This window comes from Pezoporus occidentalis, unplaced genomic scaffold, assembly GCF_034315485.1.
Source record: "Pezoporus occidentalis ecotype Australia unplaced genomic scaffold, CSIRO_AGI_Poc_V1 ctg17, whole genome shotgun sequence".
Taxonomy (NCBI): Eukaryota; Metazoa; Chordata; class Aves; order Psittaciformes; family Psittacidae; genus Pezoporus; species Pezoporus occidentalis.
In genome coordinates this window covers 5,625,237-5,647,868 of record NW_026913531.1, presented here as the reverse complement: position 1 = coordinate 5,647,868, position 22,632 = coordinate 5,625,237, and the positions used below count along the sequence as shown (strand labels likewise).

General features: G+C 36.9%; 1 protein-coding gene across 5 annotated transcripts in view; it reads right to left on the bottom strand.

Annotated features, from left to right (window-relative positions):
• The window catches only part of SYT1 (synaptotagmin 1), a 355,083-nt gene that overhangs the window by 197,643 nt on the left and 134,808 nt on the right, over positions 1-22,632 (bottom strand). The window contains exon 1 of one of the 5 annotated variants that reach the window (XM_062613816.1): positions 3,230-3,266. The exons of the other annotated variants lie outside the window; for them this stretch is intronic. The gene's annotated coding sequence lies outside the window, so the exon portion shown is untranslated. Of the gene's footprint in view, positions 1-3,229; positions 3,267-22,632 lie in introns of those variants that run through there. 5 annotated transcript variants of the gene reach the window in all.

Genomic DNA, 22,632 nt, shown 5'->3' with positions numbered 1-22,632 from the left:
GTTATTACTTGACCGTATCTATAGTAGGAATACTTTGCTGGAATAAGTGTTTTCTCTGCCAGTGACTCCTGATTGGCCTTGACAGGCAATCAAAGTCTCCCACCAGGTGATCTGTTATTTAGTTATCAACGCACGGAAGTGCAAACTTCAAAAACTAGCTTGATGTGTGTCACTTTCACCTTTTTGTAGTGGGGGTTCCAAGTAAATAAAGTAGCATCATGTTTAATGAGAGCTCAGCATTACACTCATCTACAACTCACTCCAAAATGAAAGCGTAAGGACAAACAGAGAAAGATCCCCATTTCAAATGGATTTTGCCACATGAAATATGCACACAGAGCACGCTCAACATGAGTTTCAGGAAGACTCCCACAGTATTGTGGATTACTGCAATTTATTAGAAAGCACATTTTCTACCATTCCTAGCATCTTGTTCAAATCCAACAGTAGAAACTCATGAATGGTCCAACTATTGCCCCTGAATAATGAGGGACAGAGGGTAGAGGACCAGCTCTACCTGGCTATGATAAACTAAGTACTTTTCAGAATTGTGATTTTGGTATAAGATGATTTACCTGAACCCTCTGAAAATACACAGGGCAGGACAACGGTTGGATTTAAACTAACATGATTTTCTTCTGAAATACTAAAAGTTGCAGCCTTAGACCTCCACCTTCCTCTTACTGTGAAATGGGATATAATTCATAATGGTAATAATGGTGAATATCATGACATGCTTGACATGCTTACAATGGCCATAGATTCATTCAGACATCATTTCTTGCCTACTTTGCATTTGCTCCACATTTCATGTTAGACTTTTTTCTCCCATCAGAAATATTTAAAATTTCTTTCATCACTCCCTTCTATACTGTTTAATTACAGCTTATTTTAAGTAATATTTTATGGTGTGCAATATCATCAGAAAATGCAAGTGCCCAAAATCTCTATGCAGAGCAATTTAAATCAAAGCAGTTTCACATTGTTCAATTCCATTAAAGAGTGTCTCACTCTTTAATATGCACTCCCCAAATCCTTTATCAATTAGCATCTAGTATTTCTATAGTAACTGTATGGACAGCTTCATTAGTACCTGATTTTCAAGTCTGAAAGAAAAGGAGAAAGAAAAGAAAAAGAAAGAAATACTTATTTTAAATTTGAATGGGGTACCTAAGTAATACTGCAATAAATATATGTACTGAAATATTAAATCAGTTCATCAAAACCAAGCTTAACCTAAGAAAAGTTGTTAAATTAATAATTTGGATAAGATGCTCCAATTTAGTGTTCATACATGTTTCAGGATTTAAATATTTTTAAATGATTAATTGGTAGAGGATTTAATGAGTCAACTTGCTCTGAGTCTCTTTACAAATCCACCTACTGTCCGTACAGTAAAATTTCAATATTCTGTGGGGCTATTTTCTCTTCAGGTTTTTCATTTTTTTTCTACAAGAAACTTCTCTAATCCTCACACAAGAAGTATATGGTACAGTACAGAAGATTTCCAAACAAACAGATTTAGCTCTACATTGACTTTAACCCTTTCTCTTGTCATCTCTTTACTGTGTCAATCCTGGTTCTCCTTTTTAGTCTGTTAATGGATGCAGTGTGGATTATGAGGCAGGTAACAAACCATAACATAGCATCCGGATCCACTTATTCCAGAACAATTTCCTGTCATGAAGATATTTCCTTGGTATTTGCAGACACACAACACAATCCCAAAACACATGAAAAGGATTAGGAACTCAAAAATAACAGTGACTGGATATCTGTTAATCACTAGAGAAAATACATGTAATTATTTGAAAGGAGATCACTAGCCAGACCGTTTTGTTTCAGAGTACTTCTGAGTCATGATCAAATGACAAACTTCACACAAGTGAAGGCCTTATAAGCCAGCTAATCTTATTTAGTTGCAGTGATCTTTTCTTTTTTGTTTTTAAGGTTTACAAATATTAACAAAATCTACAGATGCACACTGAGATCTCTAAAGCTAATTGGTATTCAATTCTCTGATTCACCCTTTTAAGGACTATGAAAGTGACCCAATGAACATGTGAAATGCTTCTGAAGTCCTGTAAGTCCTCTACATGCCCACGTTCATAGACCCTGAAGCAATGCAACTGAAGAAAACTCAACGGCCTGTCCAGCACCCAAGTCAGCCCTGAATGGAAAGAACATACAAGGTATTTTTGCTTCCTTTCAAGAACTGCATGTCCTTACTGACTGATTTTTACGCTCTTCCCACTCATTTATGTATTTCAATAACAGCAAACACTAAACATTACCATGAGAGTATTTCAGCTAGTTACATTCTTGTATTTTTACCTTTTATTTCAGAGCAATGTAAAAACACGGAGCTTAAGCTTGGTTGATCCATGTAGAGACGGAAAAGCTTTGCAATACTTGCATGTAATGAAGAATTACACATTTTACGATTTCACAAATACTAAAATCAATTCAGTGGTTATATAAAAAGAGTGATGTTTACTTCACCCAGTTTTGTTTGGTCTGAATTATTAAAACAAACCCCAAATTTAATCATAAGAAAACATTCCTCTCCAGTGTATTTCTACACTTCTGATGTCTTTCTCTAAGGTATTTCATAAAAGGTATTCTAGAATCTTAGCAAATTTGATGACTGAAATTAAAACAGAAAATAAGTCACTCCAAACTTGTTTTTTCAGACACTAGAAATTACTTATTATAACAAATATAACATTTATATTTCCCCAAGATGCATTATTGGGTGAGTGATTACTTGAGATCTCCATGCACTTAAAAGGTAAGTCTGCAAGGAGTTTCCAGAGCGGGAAGTCACAGTTGAAGATTTTGTTCCTATAGAAGAAAACAAACCATTAACTCCATATATTTTTCTTATCCTCAAAAAAGCACATTTGCAAAGATGTTGGTTGTTTTGGGAAATTATTTTAAATTTTCAGTTTAAAGCACACTGGAGGATTTGGATTGGAGACAATATTTGAATGAAGTAGTAGAAAATTTCCCATTACGTGTTGTCTAGTGTAAACTGTTTTACTGAAATGAAAGAAAAATGTTTACATTGTTAAAGCAAGCAATTTTCAATACTCTGGTTATATTTGACAGCCTGCAATCAATGGAGCTTTAAGCTGGACTGAATACTAACTCTGATTTAATCTTACTGCTGTCTAGATATCAAACAAGTGTTAAACATAAGCAGACCACCACTAAGTAGTGTGCTTACACAGACAGTGGCTTCTGGTTTGTGCTTCATGCAGTTATTTCCACATTTATATCAGGAAAGCTTGAAAGGACAAAAAAAAATAATCAATACTAATATAGTGGACCAACTCAAAATTGTTCTCTAGAATATCTTGTTTAGTGTGCTGCTCACATGCTCTGAAATCATTTGTGGCAAACAATCAATTCTGAGATCATGAAAAGCCTTGTTTTACTTAAATCAGATCCATCTTAGGAAAATGCCTGGTAGCTCAGAAAAGAACAGAAGAACTGCAATACAATTACAAAATCATTAAGAAGCCATGACTGACAAGCTGTAGGTCTCCACCTGGATGATAACGAATGTACTAGATCCGCGACATTCTCAACTGATGACTGTTGGCACCATTCAGCTCATGTTAAAGAGTTGTTATTTTTCATAAAACTCATGTTCAGTGTGCACTGACAATCATGCTCCTTTAAACCCTCCGAAGTAAGATATTCAAAAATCACTACATTTTCTGAACAACTTGGCAAGTACCCCTAACTCTTAAGTGATTAGAAAACAAAGAAAATTAAATCTCATGGTACAGATCCTGCAACAATGGTCTGAAGGTAGGCAGATGAAGATAGGAATAAAGATTGCCTGAAAATTCTGATATCTTCTGGATGTCATAATGCGCTGCTGCCTCGTTAAACGAACATTGTATATAAAACCTGAGCAGTGGCACCATTTCTAAGTGCTCCTCCCAAACAATACTGAGTTACAGTAAGTGTGGCTACAGAATAACTTTCCTGTTTCAAAAATTATCAGGATATACAAAGTTTTCAAGAAAACAGTAAGATCATGTTTGGAATATTTAACTAATTCTAAAACTAAAGTTCCAATATTGCTATAACTAGAAAAGATTACAGGCTTCTTCTCTTGTTTCTGATCCAGCTGTTTTATATTGTGCATTTGAAAAGAGATGATGAAGAGTTTCCCTGCCATAAACTCTTTCTCCTTTCCTCCTCTTCCCTCCTGTCCCCTTACCTTACGTCTTTCACTCTTCAAGGGAAGAAAGGTAACATGGAAACAATTACATAGATCATGAGGGAAACTCAAGTAGCAGTGGTGTTATTGAAACTACTTTAAAATACAAATCATTAAACTGGCAACACATGATATACTACTAGCGCACTTACGACTACCAGTTTGTAATTCAGTTGAGCTGACAGGTGACCAGATGATAAACCCTAAATACTCTGACAAGGTGACCCCACTAAACTTATTTCTAGTTGCAAAAAAAAAATAAAATTCCAATATATATTTCTTCCTTTAGGATTTGATTTTGGAAGAATAAAAAAAATGTGCTAGGCTATCATCTGAGTTAAAAGTTAATGTGGAACCTTTTCTTACCAAGTTAACACATAACGCACAGGGTTTAATGAAACCACAATTTCATAAGCCAGGGGTAAAAAATCCCCATGTTTGCTGCCAGCAGCAAGCAGGAGGTATGGTGAACAAAATTCAACTGAAAAGACAAGTCTAAGGCAAACTAGCAGTGAGGCTTTGACCAGCAACTCCTTCTCTGTGGGGAGTTATCCCATACAAGACTAGAGAGATCATTTTCACCCCCAAGCTGTTGAGCAGTCATTACAGGGATAGTCCCTGCAGGTAGCGATCAATGAAACACAAACGTTTCAATATGGATTGGCAGGTGTTTTTCCTCTCAGCCTAAAGTGAACAGAAAAATAAAAACAGCATGCAGAAAAGGTGCCATCGTTATTTGGCCTGGATTAGTCAAAATTCAGCTACAGTAGTGGCTGAATCTTCACGCCTGTACCAGATGTCCGTTTTCACTGCTGACATCTGTTCTTCGCATCACTTAGTGAGACAGAAAGTAAGACTTGTACAAAAAGTAAAATAACAAAAGCAAACATCTACTTCATTTTAAATTTGCACACCTAGGACATCAAAGTTATTATGCCTCTGTAATACTACCTTTCCGAATTGCAAAACAAACATTCGACAGAAGAATCCTAACAAGAAAGCAGTATTAACAGATAAATAAATAAATGCAGTTAAAGCATCAACTTGTTCAAAAATAATTCTACTTAAATACACTGTGGCATTTCTCCATGATTTCTGTGTGCAACGTTACATAACAGAGCTGGATTCCTATTTGCCTTGAGGGCAGAGACAACAAATACCCTTTGTATTTCTTCATAACTATAGCTAAAGAAACATTTTGGTGCTTCATAAAAAACTCAAAGGTCTGAAACTCTTCATCCAAGAAATAACTGGGGAAAAAAAATCCCACACTTCTATAATTTAACAGCTGCTAAATCACTAATTTTAGGGTTTTTTTTACAGAAAACATATTTGTGACCGCTGTATATCGTAGTTAGATTCATTAAGGCTTATTTAACACAAGGATACTATTTTAGGACAGATGCCACAATTTTTTCAAAGCAGCTTATTAATACGGAATGAAAAAATTAGGTAGGAAAGGTGGAGGAATATTCTACAAATTGCTGCAAATCACCCTGATGGATTATAAACATGATGCGTGTATGTGTATAAATATAAAATATAATTATTTAACTGAGAGCTTGCTGTATGCAGCAAGCTATGGCCTTGGGAAAGAACCATGTCAAATGCCATTTGATGCTGCTCAGCCAGGCACATACAAAGGCACTTTGCACCAATAATATTTGACAACACTGGCTGTGCTTTTTCTGCTTCAGTGGCTAGCTTGTCCAAATTCCCAGCAAAGCAACACACAAATAAGTTTATAAGGAGCTACACTGTCAGCATCCTTCTTTCAAGGCAATGACCACACTGGTTTCGTAATACATATTTCACATTTCGGGTTGGAACTGATGAAAAAACAAGAAAGGGAAAAAAGAGAAATCTACAAGCCTCGGGTCATCAAAAATGCATCATTTGTAAATAAAAATACCAGCAGTTAGCTTGACATTCAGCTTTTATGTCCAGTAAGAACTTATTTTTCTTCAACAGTGTTTCCAATGCACTTTTACAACCCACAGCATCTACTGAGCATAGATCCTGCATCTGAACAGAAGACTGAATAAAAATGTCTTACATTGGACAATCAAAAGCAGATAATAGATAAATCTGAAAGCACTGTTTGGTAGCTGCATTTTCCTAATTGTTGGTAGGAATGAATATGCATTATCAGACTGATGTATGCAGAAGTGAAGAAGGGCCAGGTTCCTTCCACCACATCCACAGCCACAATAAAAATTGGTTTATTTTCACCAAAAGTACTTCTCACTACAGCAACAGTACAGTTTGGTTTCCATACCTTGTTTCAGATTTCCTTTCTTCTGGAGTCAGTGGCAGAGCATGGAGACAGTGGATGTTTGACCAGGGCTTCAGCCCAGAGGCACTGTCCCTCCCCATGCCAAATGGCCTGGACTGAGCTGTTAAAATGTCATTTAGCCTAGCCAGGAAGGGCAAGTCAGGAAACCACAGCTCTACTGCTCTGGGCACAGACTGTGCTTCCTCCTAACAAGCATATCAACAAAGAGCTGCAGGAGCTTATATGTTCCTTTGAGAAATAATGGCTGAACTTTAAAAAGTTATCATGCCTCTGTTATTGTGTGGGGATAGCGACGATATGTAAGCTTTCCTATACCACTTCAGAGCAAATCAAACTGAGAGAGGCTTAAACTGCTCTCAGCATCGAGGATTTCTTTCCAGAATCTTTATCCACCTTCACACGCACCACCATAATTGCAGCCTGGGAAAGCCTCCACACTCATAAGCCTTTCTTCAACTGCACAGCACTGCCATGTAGCTCCAGGCATAGCATGGAAGCCCTCTGACTTGAGCCTTAGCTTTAGATAGCCCAGACTTCAGTAGTAGCCAAGCTCCAAGAATTCACATGCTGCTCACTTGTAGCTTTTCATGAGCCTCAAAACCAAACCAATGACAAAGACTATGTGACTAACCATTCAGCCAGGGAAATAGAGAATTCAAAAGCCTGTATCTGGTGTAAACTGTTCCACCATGCAGCCCACCATGACCCACCAAGTTCATGCAGTGTTTGAGGTGATCGCTGTTCAGAAGTACAACTTGTTTCTAAATATCCTGTAAATCAATATTTTCCCATCTCTTCTGTTCTCCCTTACTCTCTTAGCAGTAGCTAGTGTCTTCCTGAAGGGTGAGGGAAGAGAAAGCAAAGCAAACCTTTTTAAGCAATGTAGTGACACATCATGATACTGATACTTCCAACTCTTCTGCTCCAGCCCCCTGGGAATCCTATTCTTCTGCTCCCACCCTGCAACTCCAGAAAGCAGCAGTGGCTCCCAAATGCGACCAGGCTGAAGGAAATCTCTTGTCTTGCGCTAGCTCTGGGTAAAACGTGGAGCAAAAGAGCGCCCAGCTATATTTTAGGGGTGTGTCAAATTGTGGATTTCATCTCCCCTCTTCCTTCTTGCTCATCTTTGCTCCTTCACACATGGACACAAAACAGCATTGTACCATATGCAGTCCCTTCAAACCTGTGTTTTAATAGCTAATAATCAGCATTAAGTTACCACACTGTATCCTTTCAGACCACCCCTGGGAAGTTACTATGAATTATGTTCACTTACTATGAAAATGGCATCAGGTAGTTAATACTATGACAAATTCACAAAATTTTAACAGTCACATCATATCATTTTCATGCAAGTGGAACTCATACTAGAATGCTGCATCATGCATGAGAACAAGGACTATGGAAATTTGGCCCTAACCTCTTCCCCAAGGTTTAACCAGCTTAACCATGACCAGAAAGAGTCCAAAAAGATTATCTTTGGGTTTTTGCTGACTAGGTTGGTTGATGACAAGAGATCAAAGGCTCACAGTATTCCCGGAAACAGGTCTTTTAGTAAAATTTGGCTAAAGTGAAGCACAGACTGACTAGGTGTTTCCTCCACAACTGTTTAAGCTCATGGTGGGTTAAGATTATTTCAGTTGTGTAGCTTCTCCTATTGAAAAGGTATGGAAGACTATGGGTGAGAAGGAAGTATCAGGAAAGACAGAAGGAGAGGGATGAGACCACAAGGTATGCCTGGAAATCGAAATTATGTATTATTTGTGGGGGAAGCAGGAAAAGACATCTGATCTGTGCACAAGTGATTTTGCTCTCCATTTCGTCTGAACTTACCCTGTCCCCAACTTAAAATTAGACTTGACAGCCCAGCCTCATTCTGTCTGCTGGCTGGGGCCAGCCCATACTTTTAGACAGTCATTACAAGGATGCTCTCACACAATTCTCCCTCCCAGCTTCACTGTCACATATGGAAAACAGGATGTAGATGAGGTGAAAATAAAAAGCACTGCACTGATTAACTGTTTGGATTTTTTGTGGAGCTGTTCATCTTGCTCACTTTCAGAGCCCACAGTCAAAGAAAGACTAAAATCACAAATGTAAATTGATAAACTTGAGTTATAGGGTTTCATTTATGACAATTGTTTTGACAAGTCAAACAGCTCACCATATTTTTATCCTCCTCCAGGCATAAGAGTACATGAGAGAACAGGAGGGGCTAATGCAAGGAGCAAAATGTTGTCAGCTTTGTTCAAAGTCTGGTATCAAGTCTCGATTTCTAACCTCCCACTGTTCTGTAATATGTGGATCAGCAGTTTTGTCACTTCCCACTGCCCTACATCCAGCCTTCATACTGTGGAAGGATTTAAGTCAGTAATTTCCAAAAAGATTTTTTCCTAAAGTAATCCCAAACTCATGCCTGTCTACATTTACTTACTCATTTCCTTTGACATCATACTATCCAAGCCTTCAACAAAATTGCTACTGTAGGATAACATTGCAAGTTACTTTCTAATTAACATTGTGGGTTTACGTTTCAAAAACTAACAAAGGAAAACAACTTGGTACTCCCATAGGTTCATAATCTTGATATTATATACAGAAAGACACCATAATTAGGTTTTAAGACACCACATAATTAATCACGCATTTAACTTCTATCTTCAAATAGGGAAAGAAGAAAAACTCACGCACATGGGCTCAAACACTTTAACCTCAATAGAAAAGCCATTCTCAACTGAAACATGCCTTAAAATACACAGTGTGTGTCTATGTGTGTGTGTGTGTGTGTGTGTGTGTGTGTGTGTGTGTGTGTGTAACAAGTCAACACAGTGTCTTCAACAACACACTTCTACATGACCGTGAATTTTCAAGAGGAGATTTGGAAAACGAAGGAAAAAGAAGCTTTTCTTAGGATAGAGAAAGTTGTTAGAGCTATTATCTACCACTAAAAAAAATACTTTCTAAATTCAGCCTTATAAAAATACCCACTAGTCAGTGTTAAGAGCTATATTAAATTATGACTTCCTCATTCTCTTCCTTCCCTACAGTGCTGCTATAACGTTCAGTGAATGGTATCCTCTGTTGAGCCACTACTGGACTAGGACTGTTAAATATCAGTTTGGTTGATAATATTTTTGTCCAATTCTGGACTGAATTATATTGGCAGAGTTCTGTGAGAAAACCTGCATATCACCTAAGTAAATTGTTCCAACTCCAACTAGTAACACTATGCCATCATTTTCAGCTCATTAAATTCACTCATCTCTTTTACAATTAAAAAATTATAAGTGTAAAAATAGGAGCATTTGAGTAGATCATCTATCAGTATATTAAATGCATTTTTGCATTAATTTGCAATTCTATATTTGACCTTGATATTTTCCAAGGTTCTGACAATCAAAACAGCAAAACAGCTTGCTGCAAACACATACTTACCAGATTTCTTGAGAAAGAAAGATGGCACAATATTAAATGAGTTTATGAAAATAGGCTTAAGTTCTTCAGTAGAAGTAAACTGTCACTTACTGGAAATATAACAAATACTTCATTTATCCTTTCATGGCAGCCATTTAAATCTCAACATAATGCTCTATTAGATCCTGTAATTGAATTTTTTCTTGTTTTGTCCTCCAGCTTAATGAGCATGATTTATATACTGATTTTAATAAAGCAGCAAATTCAGAGGTTTACTGTAAAAAATGTCTATCGTCTATCCACAGCTAATGAATCTCACATATGGAGAAATATACAAGAAACTATTTTAAACACTATGTGACAGGCAACAATCTCAAGCCTATACTTGAGAGCTGTCAGTACTTCTGATTATGCGAGTCTGTTTACTGTGCCAAACCTGTGGGCCATTGAAATCCCCACACTGCATATCTTCCTCAAATTAATTATAATACTGGGGGGGGGAAAGACATTTTGGGGGGGGGGGGAAATCACAAATCTTTTAAGAAGTTTTACTCCCCTACGTGTTTGCAGTCAGGTAGAAGATTGACCCTGGCATAGCAACATCTTGATTTCTGTGAAGTGTCTAAATCTACCTAATCAATGGGCCTATCAGAAAAAAAACAAATCCTCAGTTCATCTATTTGCAGTAGAGACTAAAGATCAGCAGCTACATCCCTATGACCAGATTTCCACCTTCAATCAACTTGTTCCAGCCAAGAACTGGAAAGACCAAAGATTTCTACTGTAGAATAGAAGAAGAAAACTTCAGGAATATAGTCACAGCACTACATCCAGGAACTCAGAATAAAAGCAGCATCTTCTTTATATGAAGCCTTACAGTGTGAAAAAGCAAGAAAGACATAGAGTTGCATGGCTTTCAATCAAAAAGAAAGGGATAAGTCTCACCTTCTAAAGGGATGGCTGGTCAGAGTGTATATGTTTGTATGCCCTAGGACCAACACTGGGCAGGGAGTCTGGGTAGGGAGAAGCAATGGAAACTGGAGTACTGCAAATACAGATGGCCAGCCCAACAGCCCAGGGAAGAAGATGAGCCAGAGATGGGAGAGGAGTCAGAAGGCAGGAAGAGAATGGGACAGAAGCATGAAGCAGACAGGCGGACAGACTAGAAAATAGCACACACGCTAGCAGGAATTATTCAGGGAAGACTCTGTGTATGGTGAAGACAAGAACTAATATAGGTGGAAGAAATCCAGAGAAAAGCATCTGCAGTTGCAGAAACAGAAGCAAAGAGCAATGCCCTATACAAGCACTCTCCTTCCAGTACCTGGCTTTGTACTCAGTTTCTTAATACTCTTCTCCTTTCCAGAAATAACTGAAATTTGCTAAGTGTGTCTTGCTTCCTTCTAGTTTTAACTGCCTCCAAAGGAGGCTTTCCATGCATTGTATGCTACAAAAAAATGTAGCAATCTGACAGAATCAGGATGTTAAAGGCCTTGTGCTAATAGGACATGCAAAATGAATGGACACTCCTGTGCACTATGTGCCTTACTGACCCATACATAAAATGAGCTAAAACCTTTTCCTCTTTTCAGATGCTTGATGCAAATTTCTTAGTATCCAAGTAACACACCATTATTTTGATTAGATAATAATATTAAGTATCCCAGAAAAACTCACAGAAAAAAAATAATAATCCCATCCTCAGAGAAGGATGCAAATAGCACATGTAAATATCTCACTAAACAATGAGGACAAAATGGAAGTCTGAGTATCTGCTGTTTCCCTAAGCATTCTGCATTTTGCTTATATTCTGGAATCCTCTGCCTCAGTTATTTTAGGATCTGATGCAACTAAAACTGAGTATGTTGAAGCCCATGGAAAGGCTTGTTTTCACTAGTAATTCCTATTTTCTAATGTCTGACTTAAAACCTGAAATAAATGAGTTCATTCTGGACTTTGGTTTTTAGGCATTAAATATCAAGAACTACTTCTTCTTTTAGTATTGTTATCACTGCATAGCTAAAGTGTATGATCTTGGCATTTTAATATCAAAACAAGAGAAAGTGCTTCTTCTCATGGGCATGAACCTACACATATCAATATAGACAAATGTAAAGATACATATGTATAATTTAATATACACATACATCTTTTCATAAACAGAAAAATTAACGTGCAATAAGTCCTCTCTCTCTCTCTTGCAAGCCACAATTTTATATGAACGCATCTCAATGGGAAAAAGACTGCATTTGGTTGACAACCCCAATGACAATCCCAATTTAATCTTCTTCCAAGGACAAGTGAAAGTCTCTGAACCCTGAATATTTCTACACAACACTGAAAATGCATTTTGCTCGCTATGTTAAAAACCACTGTCCTTTTCTTTGATCATACTTGTCGGATACATAATGAATAATGAAACATAGTAATACGATGACAGCATTATTTATGATAACACCTTGAATCATCTATAGAAGATTACTTGATAATGAAGTCTGCTATGACATGTCAGACCCAGGCCTGAGGTCTCCTTTTTCTAATATCATTGCAGAATTCGGGATGGATATTTAAAAATCCAGCAACACAAAGAATATTTTGCAAAAAATTAGTTTCTTATCTGTACTGGTGGCCTTTTCAAATTCATTATATATTCCATAACCTTCCATTCTACTTTGTTGCTACTCATATATGAAGAATGTCACTACTTCACAATAAGTTATGACAGCACAGAATGCACTTGAATTCTTTTTAGACATTACTGAACTCACGTATTCAGATTTTTTTGGAGACTGCTTCATGTGTTTTCTCACCTCCAGCAGTCACTGCATTAGACTATTATTTCATTTCTTCAGACATGTGAATAATAAGCTAAAGGCTAGGTTTTTCAAGCCATTTAAAATATACTGATGTGTAACCTGTTAGCTCATATTAAATATTTAATTTTTCCAAGTAATTTCAACCTAAACAACTCCAAATCAAATCATGGACACTTAATCAAAGAACACTGTGTTTCTTCATGAGTCTTTTGAAAGTGAACTGGCCTTAGTCTGCAAATTTTGAGTACTTTGACGTGCGTTGAAGTGGTAGTTGAAAAAGAGAGTTTCCACCTCGCTTGGGCTTTCCTGATACACGCAAAGAAGCAAGAAGAATTGAAAAACCTAGGGGAAACCAAAGACACTGAGATACTCTTCTTTCCGAGGTAAAACCAGGAACAGATTACGTATAGAGAAGACAATATGAATTTACAGTAGAGCAACCAGTTGGCCGCACAAAGCCTGTGCTTTAAACATGCAATAGCATTTACAAGGGAAATGAGGTGTTAAGCTCATTTTCATTTCAGCCTCAGGATTGACAAGTAGCTGTCAATCAGTGCACAAAGGATTCTGGAATTCAGTTCTGTTGCTCACAGATGTAGTATATCATGTAATTTCATAGACCCAAATGGGGTTTAGTTGTTCCAGCCTTCCAGACAACAAGAAGGTTTTTCAGTGTCAGCTCTGTAGCAGTCTGCAAGCTGAGTCTTACACTCAGGAAAACTCAAGCTCAACAACATCTTTCAGGGGCAAAATGGGTAAGCCTCTATGCTCAGTTTTTAGCTGAAATGTGACTGGAGAAGCGGAAGTGAAATAAGAAACTGGAACCTGGAAAACAGAATGAAACTGGATGAAACTGAAACTGGAAGATAGGATGGAAGAAAAAATACTGAGCACAGAAGTAAGAAAACATACAAAAAAGGAAAAAGGGGAGCCCACTAAGCAAATACTTAAAAGGAGACAAAAAATGTGATGTGAAGAGAAACAGAATGATGTAGAAAAACAAAGGCAGAATAGGGAAAGTGATATTTATTTTTTTTTTATTTAGAGGAAGATGCCCTATCTTCTTAAATTAAGACTAATTAAGAAGCTAGCTACTCTTAGTAACAAATGCATCTGAAGACTGATGACTTTTGACAGAGAAAGGATGATACATTCCTTCCCCCAGAACTGACTCTGCATATTGTGTGGTCAATCTTATTATCCCCTACTGGAAGAACAGGCAAGATAGCAAAGTTTATAATTTCCTTTGATTAGTTCACTAATATGACTAAAATCTAGACATGCTTTAAGTCTGTTTTTCCAGCGTTTCAGAATGGAAGATTTACAGACAGATAAAGGATCTGTTCATGATAGAGAACTTTTATTTTGCTTGAATGAATATTCCAAATATACTTTTCATAATAAAGCCCAGATGTTGAGCTTCCATAAAGCAGCAGCCCTGAGAAGCTGTAACAGGAGCATCTTGCTAAGAATATGGGCACATTTTAGCCTCTTCCACTGGAGAGGAAAAATCATGTGCTTGTGAAATTACTGAACATGATAAAGACCTAAAATAAATAGATTTTAAAATTAAAAAAAGGAAAATATAAAATTTAAATATCATCCCTTAAAGTTTTATATTGGGAAAATGTCTGGACTTTATTTTAAATGCTGTTTTTAATTTTATACATTACACACCTCAAATTATACATTTTGTATATGAATTCATGTAAAAACATGACATAGAATCATAGAATCATGGAATCGTTAGGGTTGGAAAGGACCTTAAGATCATCTAGTTCCAACCCCCTGCCGTGGGCAGGGACACCCTACGCTAAATCATATCACCCAAGGCCTCATCCAACCTGGCCTTGAACACTGCCAGGGATGGAGCATTCACAACCTCCCTAGGCAACCTATTCCAGTGCCTCACCACCCTAACAGGAAAGGATTTCCTTCTTATATCCAACCTAAACCTCCCCTGTTTAAGTTTTAATCCGTTACCCCTTGCCCTGTTACTATAGTCTCTACTGTTTTTTTTTTTTTTCATTTTGATTGCATGTAATACTAACTTAAGTAAGTTGTATTTATGGATCACAATGACATTTATTTTTACACAAAGTGGTCTGTGGGAGAACAAGAGACAATGTTGATAAATTGTATCTTTAAAGTTCTAACTGAATATGAGAATAAACATTTCCACAAAAGGACAATTAAGTGTTGGTATAGGCTGCCCAGAGAGGTTGCAGAAACTCCATCCTTGGAGGTTTTCAAGACTTGCCTGGAGAAAACGCTCAGCAACCTTGCTAAACTCAAGTACGGATCCTGCTTTGAGCAGGAGGCCAGGCTGGGATACCTCTCAAGGTCCCTTCCAATGTGAACGATTAGGTGATTCTATAGTTTCAGAGTCAGTCAAATTGTTTCTTTTGCTTCCTTTGCCAGAGATACCTGCTGATACCAGCTCCCCTCTCATTGAGGGGACAATGAGGAACAAGTATTGTAACTAAGCATTATTCATTGTTTTATAGCTTATCTTCAACCTAAAAACATCACAACTCATGGCAATAAGCAAGTCTGATACTAAGATTCTTGAATCAAGAAATAAAATAATCAAAGTGCTGTGTGAAGAATTACTTCTTTCAGATCTCTGTGTTGCGCGAAAGAGAAAAGCGCAGTTAATCTAATTATAAATCAAGTGCTTATCAAGTTTTAAATCCAAAATTATATAAAATTATTAAATAGAACATTTTAATGACTGGCATTAATTAAAAAGAATAGTGATTTATTGTCCCAATACCAAAATGCTTTGATGAAAAGATGACAAGAAAGACGAACAGGAAACGAGCAGGGGTGATATGAAATGACATATCTTGTTATGCCTATTTCTGACAAATCGCAAAAAATAACTGTGCAAACATGAAAAAATCCACACATATCTAAAAAGAAAGAGTTATCTGAAAATGCTTCACACACAAGTGTCAGAATTTTTTTCAGAACAGAAGCTCAGAATTGTGATCACTGTGAGTTTTAAGCTATGCACTGTGCTTCCCTAATTCTGCAATGACACGTACTGTGCAGTTCCAATGTAGGGCAGCTTCACAAACAAAACAGTGGCAGAATTTAATTGAGAAAAACCCGGGCAGTCGAATTCAACTGTTTATTTATCACATCATACTTGTATGGTATTACAAATAAAATAATCATATTGCTACTATTATTAATAAGATAAACTTATGACTTTTATTACTGAAACACAAAAGAGCAGTGGTCTCTTATGGCCAACCTTCATGGCAGGCTGTAATTTCGTCACTGTGGTTTTAGTAAAATTAGGTACACAATAAAAAAAGGCCCTGAGATAAAAGAGCAAAACTCTCAAATATAAAATAGATGCCGCTTTAGAAAACAACAGCTGTTTCTTTAAAGGTTTTCTCAGCTTGTGGAGGTAAGAATAAACTATGAGAGTGACCTGATAAGATTAGTCAAGCCAGACAGAATTGCCTAACCTGGAAATCTAATCTTACTGAAGGCAATAAAAATGCAGTATGCACAGGCATAAAACATGCAAGCTTAGATGAATTTTGAAGATCAAGGCTGACAATTTACTTCTTACATAGCTAATTACAACTAACTGCTGGACACTTATCTGCCTGGAAGTAAGACTGCAAAAAAAGTTTTGTGTTTTTAAAACTGTGTAATTATTTGCAAGTAACCATGGGAACTGGCATTAAACAAAATGTCCTTTTCAGTGCACCTTTTAATTAGACGTATAAATTCATCTCTTCCCCACCAAAGCATTTCCTTTGTCCCTCAAGCTTTGACATTAAATATTAATTTAGGTATAAAGAATGAACTTAACTTTTACAGTGGAACAGAAAATAACAGCGTAAGCAATAAGAACTGACCATTTTCACATCTGTGTTACCCCACTGAAATTGGGATAATTATACACAGTCCAGAGAACTACTGTACTATATAATGACTTTTGACATAGGGCTATTACATATTATTCCCAATTCTATTAAAGACCATTATTGACCCCCTTTTATGTACTGAAATTTCAAGAGACCATGAACATGCCTTACAGTAAATAGACTTCTAAAAGCAAGGTTATAAATTTAAGAAATAACCCCACCTTTGCAAGTGTCACTTGCAGAAGACAAAAGAGCTACAGAATATACTATTTCACATTTCTGATCCCCTTAGCCAGTAGCTAAAACATCATCTTGGGAAAAAATTCAAAGTTTCACATATCGATGTGTGAACTGCTCTTTATTCTTTCCATATTTTCGTTTAAGCTGAACTGTGACTTGAAAAGTCCCAAAAGATATCATGGGAAAAGACACAGAAATGAAGTGATCTCTTCTTCCATAGTTATAAATATCTAAATCACCCATCTACCCATCTACAGAAATCAGGCTTAAAGAAACCAAATATTTACTAACGCCAGCAACTGACAGAATGGTCAACTAAAGGGAGTTAATTAGGCAAACTACTTTTGCTAGGTTATCTCAGATATGCATCTTTAATTAAAAAGCTAAAAAACGTACCTGTGTATCCTGGCAGCTCTACTGGAATAAATGGGTGGCATTTTAGTAATTACATTTCAAAGGCACCACACAGTGCTTTGAATCAGACAAGGTCTGTCTCTGGGGAAGGGCCATCTAATGGGCTCTCCTTAAGTAACACTCTGCTGCTGGTTTAAAAAGTAGCATTACTGTAACTTGGGGGTGAACTGATTGCTTGTCCTGATAACAAGTGTTATTCACTGTAAGCGCTAGAGAAAAAGCTGGGTTTCCACAACAAGGTGTAAGGATAAAACATAAGTGGGAGAGGAGTGCACGACTAAACAGCAGTAGAGCACATGTTCCCTGATTTCGTTCCCTGGATGTGACAGCTTTGGCAACTGACAGCAGGGACTGAGAAATGGAAAGCCAGCTTTCTTAAAGGTACCAGGAACACATACAATGATCATGAAAAGTTCTTGAAGCTATTTTCAAGGTCTCAAGTTTCAAGACTCATAAGGTTAGTGAATATAAACACTAACAAATATTAACTAGCCACCTGCACATCCAAATGCAATCAACAAACGCAGAGTACACCACTAACTGTAAAGAACATACAGAATAAGCAGCATAACACCAAAAATGCTGTAGTAGCAAGCATAAATAACGGGGGGGGGGGGGGGGGGGAGGGGTAGAGAAGATAAAAGAAAAAATACCAAAACAAACAAGGAGGAAAAAAAACACATAACAGAAGAAAGATCTCAGATCCTTTAGAACTGACTCATCTTCTTTATTAGGAAGGTTTACCTAGCTAGAAGTCATATCCTACCTACCAACAATTATTAACTATAGTAGAAATGTGCTTTATTCTCCACTGAAGAAGAGAAATTTCTCTTGGAAAATTAAGTGTTCCATGAAAAGCAAACAGAATTAGAATCTTTCCCCACAAAACTTCCCCATACCAGCCAGCATTTTTCCAGTGGACATTTCTGTCAATCACAAGCTGTGCCACCAGGTATGTTCTGCACAGGATTGCACCCTTGCCACAGATGTCACTGTTTCATCAGCAGGGATCTGCCAGATTCTCCTCTATACACAAGAAGTATAGCTGAGCATCAACCTAAGCATTTGCCATTTCTGTACAAAACTGTAATTAATTATCTTTTACAAATCCTAATGTGAAGACCACCTTGTTCATATGAGTTAATAAGGCACCAGGCATAAACAACCATGGAAGGTGAGAACTTCAAAGTTGAAGTACATGTGGAGTTTAGAGTAACTATGTAAATTATTGTCAATTTTCTATGGACTGTACAGTATTTTATTAGTGATCCTATCACAAGGTGGTAAGATAATTAGCAATACTGATGTAGGAAACTCCATCCAAAAGCAAAGCAACAAAACCTGTTTCAGGTTTCTTCTGAAGAAAGTCTTGTATTGTAACTCATTGTTCCAGTGGGGAAAAAAAAAGTGATGTGGCAGTAAATTTCACTCAGCAAAGAAGAAGCACTGCCCCAACAGCATCAGAAAATGACCAGTCAACCAAACTGTCAATATGCTCTTATCAAAAACTTTAAAAGGGATAGAAGGTTGTGCTTACCAATAAAAGGTATTTGTGTAAAACAAAGAGACAGTCAAGTCCTAACACACAGAAATGCATACACTATCTTACACAGTCAAACTGTTTTGGCATGCTTTAGTAAGGGTACCGAAACTGAGTACTGTGCACGTACCATTATTAGCTTCCCAGAACACCAACTCAATTACAATTGTTCATTAATGGTGTACAAAAATATAAAATACACATCCAAAACACACTTGAGACCATTTAATCTGTGAACAAGCATTGATATAAACCATAGACACCTAACTGTGAAAACATCTGAGACAGCATTCAACATCATTTCAGAGTACAGTAACTGTTGCCTACAGATCAGACACCGTGTATCACTGCCAAATATTTCTACTTTTTTTTCTAACCAGGCACAAGCTAGAAGAAAAATGGAAACCTCTCTGAATGGCTACTCATATTTTGGGTGAAAATGACAGAAGTTCTACAGAAAATATACTGGAGGTCAAGACAATCACAAGAGAAAATCAACTAGTGGCGATTTTTCATTAGGCCACCTGGAGGAATTTACTAGTATTTCGACAAAATCTGTACTTTCATTCTTCCAGCTCTAATTTGTCATTGCTCTTGTTTACCAATATAGGTAATATACCTGTAACAAATATCCTTTCCATTACACCTTATTTACACCTTTCAGATGTAAATAAATATTGACCCTTCAGAATCAGTTCTTGGGCCTCTTCCTTCTTTATACTGATATTAACTCGTAACTTACTGAAGAACGTCATCCCTATTTTAACCTGCTCACCCTTACTTATTTAATTTCAATCTCTTGCCCTTTCTGAGAGAAATCGATGGTACAAATCACACAAAATTCTAGGTGAACAAAAAAAATTCACCCAGTCAGAGAAGTAAAAGGTAGTAATACATGTATTAAATATGTTAAATGAATGCAGTTACTATGGAGATCCCTTTTAGATCTAAACAACTGCGACGTTTCATCCTTACTCTTTGGTATTATCACTCCAAGTCCTTAATTCTTTCCTTTCTCTGCAGTGCAGTGTAATATCTTTTCTGAGGATAACTATTTCTAGATGTGGCCTAAAAAAAATTCTGGTCCCTGAAAAATAAATGAGCAAATCCTTTCTATTGGCACCACACCAAGTCCAAACATGATTGCTGAGCTTAAGAAGTCAGCAGCATGACAGCCGATGAATGCTTCTTTTAGAAACAATTTGACATCTCCTGTTCTCTAACTTTGGAGTTTTTTTTCTTCGTATCAGTTGAGTGTTTGATTGTTTGTGACACCTAAAATTGTGACTGTAACCCAGGGTTTGTCTGCTCTTCCTGTTAATTTCCATGAGAAGTACTAACTATACTTCAATTAACTTGAAAAGATCTTACATACAAACATCATTGAAATCTCCTGAAAGTTATTTCTAAACCCCTAGTTTAAGATAACTTCCATAAGGCAGGTTGCATCACAGTATATCATCAATTAACATAGCTCTGGTAACTCTGAATTACTGAGTTTCAAGTTGTTAAAGAATTGTCCAACTACCCTATCATAATTGTCTGCTAAGAAGTTGTGACAGCACTTATACCGTACTCCTAAGCTAAAAAAAAAAATAATGATGAAGCAACATTTTGGTAACCAGAAGGTAACCAGAATATATGTCTAGGAATAGGCAAGGCTAAACAGGGACACATATGCTGTATGCTGATTCACCTCCCGAAAGCCACATACTGTTTGGCAGCACAGCAGTGTTAAGCACTATAGAAATGCCTTTACTCACATCTCAATCATCAACTTTATAGAGCATCCTCAGAGAAGGCTTTAACGTGCCTTTGTATCCCTGATGATTTTAAGCTGCAATGATTCGCAACTGTCATACAGTTCTGTTAACGGCTTTCCTCCTACCATGCAGCTCGTGATAGTCTGTAACTCATAACCTGTCTCTTTCTCACTGACTGACCAACAGATTAACTCACAAAACCAGTTTATTAGTCAGACTGTTCAACAGTTTTTTGAACCTTGCACGCATTTTTTTAAATCTCCTATTGCTACTGCAGAGAAATGGATGTGCTCTTTCTGAATAACAACTTGCTTAATCATCCATATTTATTTTTGGCGTTGTATCTGTATCACTCAGCTGACTGATAGTGGCACTTTGGTGGCATTGTTACTGGGAAGCTGATGTTGAAGAGATGCTGTAAACCTGATATATATTGTAGCAAATAAAATAACAATCAGATTAATAAAACAAAGCTTTACTTAGTCTCTAGAAACAAGGAGATCATTCAAATAACCTCTCAAGGTTTTGTAATTTTATCATGACGTTCCTGGGTTTATATGTTAAATCTCAGAGATTCCTTTTCACAAGCCTAATAGTATATTTTTAATAATAGACTTTTCTTTATTTAAAACTCATAAAATTCAGTATCACTGTAAAAATGAAACATTTTCCAGAGCTTCTGGTTGATTTCTTTCAATTCAGCATTGGAATTTCAGCTGAGAGAACACTATTTGACAACTGAGGACATAATGTTCCAGCAAACAGAGGAAAAAAGCAACAGAGAGACAGAGAGCAAAAGCAAGAGAGCACAAAGGCATGCATGCAAGGAGAAACGAAAGAAAAGCAAATACGGGGGTTATTTTGGAGCTCTTCATAAAATATCTAATCAGCAGAAAACAGAAGCTCTTCAAACAGATCAGACATAGTGTGCTATAGGCAGATAATTTGGAGAACTCACTATGTGCTAAAGCTAAGGGTTTAACAGCCAACAAAAAGGCAGAGAGATCATGTATTCATGTATCACCTATAAGCAAATTTAGTGTGTTCTTCTACCTGAAGCAATGTAACTTTATATCCCTATTCCCACAGTATGTATAAAAGGAAGTAAAGAAGCAAAGCTATAAAGACAGTTTGCTGACTGGGATGAAAAGATGCCCAAAGAGCTCTGAGCTTATGTCAAGGAAACAAATACTTGCAGAGAGAATAGGTACAAACCCCAGGTTCCCTCACTGTTCTATAGTATAACAGTAAGATACCTAGGCATGGGGAAGAGGCAATGTGCATATAAAACCAAGCACTTTCTCTGTGTCTACACACATTGCTGATCACATGAACAGGTTCCATCCTAGCTCAAGTAGCTCTCTGTAAGGTCAGTCACAACCTTGCTACAGAACATACAAGTGAAAGAAGATGCATTTTACCCCTATTACTATCTTTTTGAAAGCAACTTTATGAAAAAAATCAGAAACTATGGAAGCTACAAGAAAACAAACCAGGTGACCCTAGGGAATGAGGGATCTTTTCCAGAAGAGTATGGTCACAATAGCTCTAGAAGAGAAGCTAAATTTAGATAGAGCTGCCAATAAAACAGTAGCAAAGGGAGAAACATGGGAATATAAACAAAAAATGAAAGGAGAAAGGAGAATGAGAAGCAATAAAGGGCTAGATGTCATAATAATATGTAGCAGATTAGGATAATTACACCAGAGCTTTCCTCTTCCCTGGCCCCATCTCATTATTCAGGCTTATAAAGTCTGCTGTTTTTCCCCAGGAGAATGAACAGGGGAGGGAGGGAGAGTTTATACTGGTAAAAAAGGCAGCAAGAAACTCGGTTTGATGTTTGTAGGATTTGTTCATTGTTATACAGGTACTTGCAAGATTAGAAGATTAGGAAACACCAAGGAAGGGTTTTTTTTGTTTTTTTTTTGTTTGTTTTTTTTTTTTTTTTTTTTTTTTAAGCCATGGTTACTCAACAACAGATATAATCTCAGTTTCTTTTAGCACATATCAAAAATAATTAGG